The sequence below is a fragment of the Lytechinus pictus genome, unplaced genomic scaffold (assembly GCF_037042905.1).
Source record: "Lytechinus pictus isolate F3 Inbred unplaced genomic scaffold, Lp3.0 scaffold_19, whole genome shotgun sequence".
NCBI classification, from domain to species: domain Eukaryota; kingdom Metazoa; phylum Echinodermata; class Echinoidea; order Temnopleuroida; family Toxopneustidae; genus Lytechinus; species Lytechinus pictus.
The window spans coordinates 1059211-1071023 of NW_026974140.1; the positions used below are offsets into that span (position 1 = coordinate 1059211).

Below are 11813 nucleotides of genomic sequence, written 5' to 3' on the forward strand. Positions count from 1 at the left end.
TTCCTGTTGTGATTTTGAGAGATACTGGCTCTGTTCAGTCATCCTTGGAATCTTGCTGTTTCACAGGCATGAGAGTTCTGATCCAAGATGGGAATGAGGGTTTCAAATCTGTTCCTCTATATGATGTAGAACTTTGTAGTGGGCTGGTTTCTGGGCGAGTGACAGTTGGCATTGTTTCTCGATTGCCTATGAAAGGAATCACAATGCTGCTTGGAAATGGTTTGGCTGGGGGTAAGGTGCAGCCATCTACTGTGTTGAGTGACATGCCGGTAGTGGATTCCAAGACAGAGGCTTTGAAAACGGCTATCCCATGTATTTTTCCATCGTGTGCAGTTACTAGAGCGCAGGCTATGGCAGGGAGAGATGAGAGAGAGGTTGAAAATGGTGGTGACATAGATGTAGGGGATACAATTTTCAGAGATCTGAGTGAGAGTATGAATAGTCAGACTGGTGATGATAGGACTGTTTTCAGCCAGCCTGCCTTGATTGCAGCCCAACAGTCAGCTGCAGACTTGAAGGCCCGAATTCACAAAGGTGGTTTTTGCAGAAACCATGGTTTCAACCGTGGGTTTTACTGATTTTGCGATTCACAAAGGTGGTTTCAAATGAAACCATGGTTTCAACCGTGGGTTTTCGGCATGATTTTGAGTCAACTGTTTTAGGTGGTTTCAAACCGTGGGTTTTAGAAAAACCATGGTTTTTAGGCACATTGACCAATCACAGAACAGTATTTCGGTACATTGCTGAGCAAGTGGAGATAGACGACGATAAATAGATTTGCATGAAAAGAAAAGAAGCTAGAAGCGAAGCGTGTAATATCGGTATTTGCCGAGCTGTGAGAACATCGTGAGTAATTTACCATTTTATAGCGACGATGAATATTTTTTCTACGTCTGTGTGTATTTGTTTGTGAAGAAATATTATAATTAATGCTGTAAATGCATGCAGATTTAGGAGCGGAACGGTGGACTCGTGATGGGGAAAAGCATTATCGCACGCAAGTTATTTTCTAGTCCCACGCGTGTAGTTTTGTGTCCTGTCAAAAGATTATGAAGAGCTCTCCGTACCGAATCGCTCAGCTCTAACCAGGCCAGGGAGCTCCAGGCCTGAGCTCCCTTGGTTAGCTCAGCCTCAGCTCTGGAGAAGCGATGCATGACAAAGCCGCCAAAGTAGTCAGACTTTCAACCACAATTGTGCAAAATTCAAGAAAATTTTATTCTTTATTTATACCTTAGTTTGATATGATTTTTTTAGTATAAATTAAAGTAACTGCACAAACAGCATCACTTAATAATAATAAGTTAATTAATGGGCATGTTGCCTGTGAGGCTGTGTTGTTATTGCCTTGTTGGGTAAATTTAGTGAATGGGAAAACACTTCCTATAAACTGTGTCTAGTCATTGTTAATTGTTTGTAGATCCTGTCTATAATAATAGTGTTCGCAATTTTTTTTCTTCAAAATTTACTTATTCAGAATCGGATCCAACTGGAGAAATGTTTGAACTAGATCTAGCCTCGGCTCGAGGACGAGGACTCTGTGATGATATTTTTAAAATTTTGAGTTGACAGTGTCTTATCATTATGGAGCCGGAGCACGCGCTAGGCTAGGGCAGGCCTGCGTAGCTAGGGCTGTGTCAGTGTGTGTCGAAGAAGTTGGTAAAATTGTCAATGATGGAATCCCCTTCAATATCCACATCACTGCCAATTGGTAGAATACACTGAATGGAATTAATTTAAATTTTATACCTTTTTACCACCTAAACTAAAGCATATAAAAGGAATAACAAATTATTATGTAGGGCCTAAATAATGAAAACATGAAAAATTAGAGGTTTCTTACCAGACCGATCTAGTGACTAGTGGCCATTGCAAAATCTTGCCATCCCTTGCTCACCCTGCGTAATACATAGGCTTGACTCAGTTTGTTTATATGATGTAGCTACAATAAGATGAGCTACGTTATGGAGCGCCATTCTATAGAACAATTCATTGAATACATTATTTTAGCAAATGATATTATGAATTTACATTTTGGTTGGAAATACTATCATTTAATCTGGCAGATTTGAGACATGTTGAATTATGTCCATTATATTAAAAAAAAAAGTTATTTCATGTAGATCTACAGGTCTGTACTTTTTTTATTTCCGCAGTAAATTTTCGAATGGATGAAAACATCTTACAACATGTGCAGGCTGTCCTGAAGAATGAAGGAGGATTGTTAGAGAGGTATGTTTATTTTTTTTCTATGTGGACTATTGTCTATTTTCTTTTTTTTTTCTTTGTCACCATCTAAAAAAATTAATCATAAAATTGGTTTCATGATAAAGAAGCATGTATTTTGATCAATTTCAAACTTGGTTGACGTACACATCTGACAGTTACTGAACTAATCTGAATTCTGTGTCACATGATCAATGGTCATAGAGTACTAGACCAAAGGCTTCAGTCTCTGTATTTTGGTTGTTCCGCTGAACTGCGTAAAGGATTATAGTGAAATGTCAGAAATTGTTAAGGAAATCCCCAGAAACGACGGTTATTCCTGTCTAATAGAGTACATGCCTAAATGTCAAAAATTTTGTAGATCCAGTTGATCAATTTAAATTTATGAGAATGACAATGTGATTAGGTTGGCAAAATAAGGAATTCATAAGTCAACTGACCAAATATGCAGATTTCTCAAAAGGTAGGCCAATAAATTTCGACAATATGCAGTAAAGGTAGTTAATACATAGTTGTTGTTTATTCAATGTTGTTTAAATATTTTCTTTTGCTTCTTACTCTATTCTAACTCACTAGGAATATGCCAACCAGAACTGCAATTAGGAGTCATTGACAGGAGGAACCTTTGTGACTTGTACGAGGATGAAGCTTTCAAGCACCACACGCTACCTTATCAACATGCTTGAAGATGATCTGAGCCTGAGGAGGGACAAAGGGCCTAGTGATCGACTACCTTTGTATCTGCAAATATCGACAATTCTGCGTTTGTATGCTGTAAGTATTTCTTTTATAAGAAAGTTATGACATAAACATCTCAAGACAAGCCTAGTGTATGCAAATATTAGTGATGTTGCTGTAAAAAGAAATCGAACTCAATGTAAAAAGTGATAATAAATTTTGGCAACTGCCTGTTTTTAATTCACAATGAACTGAGCCTATGATTATTATTTTATATTTTTGAAAAAAATAGAAAATACAATCAGAAATGTAAATTAGAACTAGAAGTTTTGTCATCCATTGTCGACAGATTCTTCCAAAATCCATACTTTACATTTAGGTGGTATAATTATCTTGGTTATTTGAAAAAAGTATTGCATCTGCTTTGCTCAATGTATGTTTGTCACACAATTGTTTATGGGGTTGGGAAAAGTTTAACCTTTAGACCAGTAAAGTAATGTTAAACTGAGTTCTATGATATTTAAAGGATTCCATATGGGATCAAAAATGATTTTTTTTAAATCTTTGAATGTAAAGACGATGAAATAGTTATTTCTTGTTTTATCTTTGTCATCTGAAAAAATAAAATCAGAGAGTAATGTGCAACTTCTGGCAATATATCTTCATTTACAGGATAATTTCAGGGAATACATGGTGATGAGACATCAGCTGTTGAGTGATCAAAGATGTTTAGCAAGCCATAGCAAGAAGAAAGGTTTTGTGAGAACTTCAACAACCAGAGATGAGATTGAGGCTACCCAACAACAACTGTATGAGCGTTGTGGCCCAGTGGATTAGTCTCACGGACCTTGAAACAGAGGGTCGTGGGTTCGAATCCCAGCCATGGCATAATTTCCTTCAACAAGAAACTGATCCACACGGTGCTGCACTCGACCTAGGTGAGGTAAATGGGTACTGGTAGGAAGTAATTCCTCAAGAAGCTGTGAACGCCTAGCTTAGCCGAATAATATAGGAGCGCCTTGAGCACCTAATAAGGTGGATATGTGCGCAATATAAATACTCTATATTATTATTTTGAGTACCAGTACTACAGGAATTCAATAGTCATATGTGTGATCGATGGGACCCATGTCTATATAAGATAATAAGAATTCCTGGAGGAACACAAGCTTTGTACTTTTTTGAAGGGCAAGTCCACCCCAACAAAGAGTTTCTTTGATATAATAGAGAAAAGTCCAGTGAGCATAACACTGAAACTTTCATTAAAATTTGATGTAAAATGAGAAAGTTCTGACATTTTGAAGTTTTGCTTATAAGTTATTTTCACAAAACACCTGTGCACATCCTGGTCATTATGCACATAAACGACCAAGTGACGTTCTCCATTCACCGTTTCTTTTGAAATATATCATTAAATATGATTTTTTTTTTGCCTCATAATGTGTAATACAGGTGTACCGGTATGCTTTGATTTCTCCCTGAAATTTGTGTAAAAAGCCATTGTGGCAACCTGAACTCAATTCAATGAAGACTTGTAATTGTGAATTCTGTAAAAATTCAAGTTTTATAATATATTTCATATCTTGATATGCAAAAGAAAGACTGTGACATAGACTTAATTGCATATCACCTGTTTTGTGCATATAAGTGATTTGTGTGAATCTTTGATATGTCATTACTTATTTTACATCATATTTTGATGTTGTCAGTGTCATGCATGTTTTATTTTTATCTATCCATTCAAATAAACTTTTTGTTGTACAGTGGACTTGCTCTAGAACAGGTATTTTTGTATGTACATGTAAGAATTTCATTATTTATTTGTGTCTTTTCTTTTAACGCTTTTTTACTGGGGGTTGAAGCAACCTCCCTTGAGATCTTGGCCAATGATCACGTAAACGCCTTGAAAATTGGTATGATAATAGTGGGGGATGTAATGTGCAATGAAATTATATGGTTAATTTTTCCGAAATTGTCAGATCTTTTATATGAATTATGCTAATTTATGTGTAAATTATACTTTTATACCATTGCTATAAAATGCTAACAATCAAATATATATAAAAAATCCTAGTTTGAAAATGAATTTCTTATGTATTTTATTGTTTTATGAATTTCCTATGTATATCTTTGTTTTTGTCTCACCTGCATAGCAGAGTGAGACTATAGGTGCCGCTTTTCCGACGGCGACGGCGGCGGCGGCGGCAACGGCGACGGCGGCGTCAACACCAAATCTTAACCTGAGGTTAAGTTTTTGAAATGACAGCATAACTTAGAAAGTATATGGACCTAGTTCATGAAACTTGGCCATAAGGTTAATCAAGTATTACTGAACATCCTGCCTAAGTTTCATGTCACATGACCAAGGTCAAAGGTCATTTAGGGTCAATGAACTTAGACCATGTTGGGGGAATCAACATCAAAATCTTAACCTAAGGTTAAGTTTTTGAAATGTCATCATAACTTAGAAAATATATGGACCTAGTTCATGAAACCTATACATAAGGTTAATCAAGTATCACTGAACATCCTGCATGAGTTTCACGTCACATGACCAAGGTCAAAGGTCATTTAGGGTCAATGAACTTTGGCCGAATTGGGGGTATCTGTTGAATTACCATCATAACTTTGAAAGTTTATGGATCTGATTCATGAAACTTGGACATAATAGTAATCAAGTATTACTGAACATCCTGTGCAAGTTTCAGGTCACATGATCAAGGTCAAAGGTCATTTAGGGTCAATGAACTTTGGCCAAATTGGGGTATTTGTTGAATTACAGCCATAAATTTGAAAGTGTGTTGATCTAGTTCATAAAACTTGGACATAATAGTAATCAAGTATCACTGAACATCCTGTGCGAGTTTCAGGTCACATGATCAAGGTCAAAGGTCATTTAGGGTCAAAGAACTTTGGCCACGTTGGGGGTATTTGTTGAATTGCCATCATATCTCTATAAGTGTATTGGTCTAGTTCATAAAACGTGGAAATAAGAGTAACCAAGTATCACTGAACATCTTGTGCGAGTTATAGTAGTTTTCAAAATCAGCACTGCTGCTATATTGAATCGCGTGATGCAGGTGAGACGGCCAGAGGCATTCCACTTGTTCAACCTTTTGGTTTTCTTTATTAAGAAGATGAGAAAACTCAACATTGACCTTTTACACAAAATCCCATTTTGGAGCAATTTTGGGTCTGACATGCACTTATGTAATGTTGAGTAATTTTCCAACCGCATACCAGGCATCGTAAATTTGGTCTCAAAAGATGTGCAAGACTTCAAAATAAAATGTTGGCGAGCGGCACGGTCGTATAATTTCTCACAGTGGAATGGTCGTGGAAAATGTCGAGGGTGGGGGGGTTGAATCAACCCCCCCCCCCCCCCGCGGTTTTAGGGTTGAAATAGCACATGATTTTTGAGAATTTCACATGAATACAAAGGAAATTATCTAATCTATTTCTTTTTTAAGTATTTGAAATTAACTTTTATCAGATTTAGTTTCTTTCACAGACTACATGTATCTTCAATGATTTTTAAATTTAAACAGTTTGTTAAAAAAAACACTATTTAATCACGAAGCATCAAATGTAAATTCCTCATTTACTTTTTCATGTAAAATATTCTCACATATTTCAAATTGTATTTTTCAAATGTTTAGAACTTTGATAGCTCCCAGAAAGTTTATTGCATGCTCCAAAATATGCATATGTGTCCATGAGGATGATGAGGTCAAGGGTCATCAATTTAAATTGCTCTAATATCTTTGTTTTTGCATTAGTTGTGTTTACATTTTGCACAGATAACCATTGGGTATTAAATACCACATGTACATGTATGTCCAAGAGGATGACAAGGTCAAAAGATCATATTGCATAGTTTATTGATCGTGATATCAGGCGAGACACGTGGTTCACCTTGTTTTTTGTTGAAATTTATTCTTTTCATGTGTCCACAGGGCAACAGCCTATCTGAGCCTTATGAATAGAGCTCGACTCGGGCAACTGGGAAAACACTAGCTTGGCCTGGCACATGCACATTTAGGGGGCATGAATGAAACAAAAGGGCAATTAATGTATTTTCTTGGAAAAAATATAATTTCAATTGACCCCCCAAGGATAACCTGATGGCCTAGTTGAGGAAACCAGGCAGCCTAACGAGTAGAGCTTGACTCGGTCAACCAGAAAAACACCAGCTAATAATGAACACTAATGATTATTCATATAGGCCATTGTTGTATTGTAATACAAGAATGTGGCAAGATATCAAAACCTGGAATAAGTATTTATTTATTTCACAAATATTTGTAATTTTACAATATGTTATAAAATGCCAATTGAGTATTAGATTTTCAGTGTGTTATATTTTTATGTAATTTCCTGATGTGATTTTCCAAGGTACCAGGTGATTTCATGCAAATTAAAGATATACAGAAAAGATACAAGAGTAGTCTTAATTCCCTTTTCCTGATTTGGACGAAATAATCATGAAGATAATCAAGATGACTTTGGTGGTGATGAGGATTTTAATGGTGTTGTTGCTGCTGATGGTGTGATGATGAAGTTGGTGGTGATGATGGTGGTGGTCATACATGTGATGGTAATGATGATGTTGGTGGTGATGATGGGTTGGTGTTGATGATGAGGTTGGTGATGATGATGAGGTTGGTGATGACGATAAGATGATAGCAATGGTGATGTTTTTTTTTGTTTTTTTATGTATAGCAATGGTGATGTTAGTGTTGATGGTAATGATGTTGACGATAGTAATGATCATCCCCCTTTCATCTCCATCCGCCTTTTATCTCCAGCACTCTTATCTATATATATCCCTCTCATCGACATCCCTCCTCTGATCATCTCCCTTCCTCCTCACCATCTCCATCCCTCCTCTCACCATCTCCATTACTCTATCCTCTCATCTCCATCCTCCGATCCCCTCCACCCCCGTCTCAATCACCCTCATCACCTCCATCCCTCCCATTATCTCCATCACCATCTCTTTCCTCTCAACATTTCCATCCCTCTCAACATCTCAATTTTTCTTATCTCCATTTGTCTCAGGAAAATGCCTATACACAAGATAGAATTCAACAGTCAAAATACTTCTTTTGAAATATAATATCCCTTAGTAAAGTGGGTTTTATTATTTACCATATAAATTTGAATAATTACATCTATAAACACTGTATACTTAACCGAATTTGCATTTTTGAAAGTGAAACTGAATTTTTTCATGCACACTTTCAGTGGATATGAAAATGTTAAGTAAAATTAAATTATTAAAAATTCCAGGGGGGGGCAACTGCTGGGTACCAAGCCGGCCCCATGTATATTTTCCCTTAATACTCAAACAACCACGTAATAAGCATAGAACTCATTCTAAGGCTAAGCTGTACACCAGGGGAAAAATAATATAAAAAAGCAATATATTATTCATTAAGCTGCAAGGGAAAACAAGGAATTGAAAGGGGCAAAATTAGATCAATTTATCCATGTTATTTTAAATTCTGTAAAAAAATGCTAAGTCCCCTATTTTTTTATTTTATTGATCGCTTCCTTCGGCCCGGCATGCCCACACCATATTTCGGGGGCCGGGGCGAAAACGCCCCCCCCCCCCCCCTCGGCATGCGTACGTTATTAAATATTAGTACTACATTTCATCATCATCATCATAGGAAGAAGGCGGTGGCCTGTAATTCCCGGTCACTCCATCTATGGTTTTAGTCTGGTGAATTTATTACTGTACGCATGCTGAGGAGTGGGGATTTAATTTTAGCCTGAATCGAACATCCAAAAGTCAAAGAAATTGAAGCCTATTATTACTTAAAACTAAGCTATACACCATTGAAAATAAATATACATAAACAAAATCATTTATTTAAAAATGTAGAAGGGCAGAGCCTACGATGTCAAATTAAGCTTCACTCAGCTCAGCTCGGCTCTTTACACGCCCACTTCCGTTGAGGATATTCGGGCAGCTACGGGGGCCGAGCTACGCAGTATTGCGATGAAAAGCACCAAATCGTTCATCCGATTTTCGCTACTCACGATCAGAGAGAAAATATGACAAACCTCAACAATCGTGCATCTACAGTGAATGTTACTCTCTCTATGAAGAAATTGAGTTAAGGGAATACAAGAAAGTCTATCTTCTGCGACAAAAGTGAAGAAAATGAATTATGATCACAAAATTAAGTCAGTTCTTGAGCCGGGGCCGACCAATACGGTACAGCAGCTAAATAAACGCGGGCCTGCTACATGGGAATCGCGAGATAGCTAGAAGCGCATAAAATTACACCCTTTTTTTAATATTTCACCAAAAAAAGTTGTAGTAAGTGAAGAATCAGACCATATTACCAGTGCTATTTGTTGAATGTAAGTTTTTAATGAACTGAGCATGCTCAGTACACGCTAGAAAAGGGGAAATCCCTGGTTTTGAGGTAAAACCCACGGTTTAAACCATGGTTTCATTTGAGTCCACTGTTGAATCCATGGTTTCATTTGAGACCACTGTTGAAACCGTGGGTTTTAGAAACCATCGTTTGTGAATCGCAAGTTTTAGAAACCATGGTTTTTGAAAAACCATGGTTTCTAAAACCCACGGTTTCTAAAAACCATGGTTTCAAACGAAACCACCTTTGTGAATTCGGGCCGAAGGGTTTGTATCATGTTGCTCTGACAGCAGAGGAGGCAGAGAAGGTCTCACAGTGTTATTGCATCAAGTCTGGTGTGTTGATGCGAAAATGGTGTCGTACTGGTCGCCCAGCTGATGAAGATTGGGTTGCGGTAGATCAGATTGTTGTCCCGCCCCAGTATCGAGCAGAGATTCTTAGGTTAGCTCATGATATTCCCCTTGCTGGACATCCAGGTGTGAGGAAGACAGTGGCCAGGATTTCTACTGGCCTGGGCTCAGGAAGTGCGTATCTGAGTAATGTAAGTCATGTAATGTCTGTCAGGTGGTGGGCAAGCCACAACATCACATCAAGCCAGCCCCACTTATTCCAATTCCTGTTTTTCCTGAACCATTTAGCCGTGTATTGATAGATTGTGTTTGCCCTTTGCCAAAAACCAAGGCAGGTTATCAGTACTTGCCTACTGACATGGATTCAACGACACGTTTCCCAGAAGCTTTTCCGTTGAGGAACATTAAGGCTAATACAGTTATTGATGCCCTCTTGGTGTTCTTCACACGCTATGGACTTCCTCAAGACATCAAGTCAGATCGGGGCTCTATTTTCACGTCTAGTGTTTTCCAGGAGGTGATGCATCAATTAGGAATCAGGCAGGTGAACTCACCACCTTACCACCCACAGTCGCAGGGTGCCCTTAAGAGATACCATCAGACCTTAAAGACAATGATCAAGCCTTACTGCTCTGAGAACTCTGGAGACTGGGAAAAGGGTATTCCTTTCCTCTTATTTGCCTCTCGTGATACTCCAAATGAATCTACGGGATTCACCCCATTTGAGCTTGTGTTTGGCCATGAGCCAAGAGGTCCTCTCAAGGTAGTGAAGGAGCATATGTTGTCACAGTTTGAGGTGGAGAGTGGGAATGTGCTAGATTATGTGTCACAATTTCGTGAACGACTCTTGAGGGCGTGTGAACTCGCGGGAGAACATTTGAGGTTGTCTCAAGGTGTCTCAAGGCCCGGGCAGATAAGAAGGCAGAACCTCGCTCATTCGAGCCTGGTAGCAAAGTCCTTGTGTTACTGACCATCCAGGGTGAACCTCTTAGAGCCAAGTTCAGTGGTCCATATGTGGTAGAGAAGAACTTGGGTAAGGAAACCTATCTTGTGAGTATTCCAGACAGAAGAAAAAAACAAAGAGGGTTTGCCACATTAATATGCTGAAGAAGTATTATGATCGTGACGAGGTGGCGACAGTTGCTGTTGTTTGTGAAAAGGCAGCAGAACATATTTCTGGAGAACTTGAAATCCCAGTGGAAGCGGAGATTGGTGAAGGGATGTCTGTAAAGGTGAATAACTCACATGTGATGGCTGATCCCTCAAAGATATCGGGTCATCTATCAGATTTTGAACAGCAGGATGTAGTGCAAATACTTCTTGATTACCCTGAAGTATGTGGAGATAAGCTGGGATATACTGGATAGGCTATTCATAATGTTGATGTAGGCGATCATCTGCCTATTAAACAACATCCCTACCGTTTGAATCCAAGAAAGAAGAGCCAGGTGCGGAAGGAACTTGAGTATATGCTTGCATGCGGTGTCATTGAGCCTAGTCAGAGCTGCTGGTGTTCACCTGTAGTTCTTGTTCCAAAACCAGATGGGAGTCAGCGCTTTGCATTGACTACATGAAAGTCAATTCTGTAACAAAACCTGACTCATTTCCTGCTACCTCGTATTGAGGATTGCATTGATCAGATTGGCAATGCAAGGTATATCACAAAGCTGGATCTGATGAAAGGTTATTGGCAGGTGCCATTAACAGAGAGGGCAAAACAAATCTCTGCATTTCTGACCCCACATGGGTTATTCCAGTGTCGGGTTATGCCATTTGGCATGAGGAATGCTCCAGCGACATTTCAACGGCTCATGAATTGTGTAATTGCCGGACTTGACAATGTTGTATCTAGATGATATTCTAGTAGTTAGTGATACCTGGTCAGATCATCTAACTTGCTTGAGAGATGTGTTTTTCAGATTGACCAAGGCAGGACTTGTTGTGAATTTGTCAAAGTGTGACTTTGCGCAGGCTACAGTAACTTACTTGGGTCATGTAGTAGGGCATGGACGCGTTGCCCCACGAGAGGCAAAGGTCCAAGCTATTGTGGATTTCCCTGCCCCTTCCACAAAGAGGGAGGTGATGAGGTTTCTGGGCATGTGTGGGTTTTACCGCAAGTTTGTTCCGAATTTCAGTGACATTGTTGTTCCTCTTACAGATCTTTTCAAGA

The 11813-nt window shown here is 38.6% G+C and overlaps 1 long non-coding RNA gene across 1 annotated transcript; it reads left to right on the plus strand.

Moving 5' to 3' along the window:
- The first annotated feature begins 524 nt into the window (after positions 1 to 524).
- Positions 525 to 3735, plus strand: LOC129277621 (uncharacterized). The gene is made up of 4 exons (XR_010296711.1): positions 525 to 846; positions 2154 to 2229; positions 2800 to 2997; positions 3574 to 3735. It is a non-coding gene; the product is annotated as an uncharacterized LOC129277621 (long non-coding RNA).
- The last annotated feature ends 8078 nt before the right edge of the window (positions 3736 to 11813 follow it).